Genomic DNA, 1,675 nt, shown 5'->3' with positions numbered 1-1,675 from the left:
TAGACTGCATCCAAACAGTTTTAGAGTGCATCAAAACATGTTTAGAGTGAATCGAAACATTTTTAGAGTGCGTAGAAGCATATTTAAAGTGCGTCGAAACATGTTTTGAGTGCGTCCAATCATGTTTAGAGTGCATTAAAACATTTTTAGAATATGTTGAAACATGTTTAGAGTTCGTCTAAACATGTTTAGAGTGCATTAAAACATTTTTAGAGTACGTTGTAACATGTTTAGAGTTCGTCTAAACATGTTTAGAGAGCATTAAAACATTTTTAGAGCGCGTAAAACATTTTTAGGATTTGTTGTGAGTTCGCAGGGATTACGTGTCGATGAAGAATAGATCAGGGCAATCCGAGAATGGCCAACTCCTACAACTGTCGGACATGTTAGAAGCTTCCATGGATTGGCTAGCTTCTACCGACGATTTGTTCGTGATTTTAGCAGCCTCGCAGCCCCTCTCACGTCGATCATCAAGAAAGATAAACCATTCGAGTGGGGAGACGCGCAAGAGAAGGCATTCAACACGCTAAAGGAACAGCTCACAAGTGCACCCGTCTTAGTCCTTCCCGACTTTGACAAGGTATTTGAAATTGAATGTGATGCATCCGGTGTGGGTATTGGAGCTGTTTTGATGCAGGAAAAACGACCCGTGGCGTTCTTTAGCGAGAAGCTAAATGGAGCAACACTCAACTATCCAACTTATGACAAGGAGCTTTATTCCTTGGTGCGTGCACTGCAAACGTGGCAACATTACCTCTTGGCGAAGGAGTTCATCATACATACAGACCATGAAACGCTCAAGTACCTCAAGGGACAGACGACACTCAAGAAGCGACATGCGAGATGGATGGAGTATATTGAGACCTTCCCGTACGTAATTAAGTACAAGAAGGGCAAAGACAATGTCGTTGCTGATGCCTTGTCAAGGAGGCATGCACTCATCTCAACCATGGAGGCTAGGATGCTCGGATTCGAGCACATCAAAGGGCTGTACCGGGAAGATCCTGAACTTGGAGACATATATGAAGATTGCGAAAAAGGAGCACACGGAGCCTTTTACAAGAAGGGAGATTACTTATTTAGGGAACGACGGTTATGCATTCCTCAATGTTCTATGAGGGAACTTATATTGCAGGAAGCTCACGGTGGTGCACTCATGGGTCATTTTAGGGTAGACAAAACGCTTGCTGTGGTGAAGGAGCACTTCTTTTGGCCACACCTCAAACAGGATGTTGAACGATTTTGTGCTCGATGCGTTAAATGTCATCAAGCAAAATCTAAGACACACCCGCACGGTTTGTATCTTCCTCTCCCTATTCCATTTTGTCCTTGGACTGACTTATCTATGGACTTTGTTCTCGGGCTCCCTAGGATCCGAAACAAGGACTCTATTTTTGTTGTTGTGGACAGATTTTCGAAGATGGCTCACTTTATTCCGGTGCAAAGGCGAATGATGCTTCCCACATTGCCGAGTTATTCTTCAAGGAGGTGGTACGCTTGCATGGCTTACCAAGGAGCATTGTGTCGGATCGGGACCCATAGTTTCTGAGCTATTTTTGGAAGACATTATGGAGGAAGCTCGGAACAAAACTTGTTTTCTCAACGACATGCCACCCTCAACCCGATGGTCAAACCGAAGTTGTAAACCGAACATTGGCTGCACTACTTCGCGCAA

This window comes from Tarenaya hassleriana, unplaced genomic scaffold, assembly GCF_000463585.1.
Source record: "Tarenaya hassleriana unplaced genomic scaffold, ASM46358v1 Cleome204, whole genome shotgun sequence".
NCBI lineage: Eukaryota > Viridiplantae > Streptophyta > Magnoliopsida > Brassicales > Cleomaceae > Tarenaya > Tarenaya hassleriana.
Note: the sequence above shows the minus strand (reverse complement) of the source record.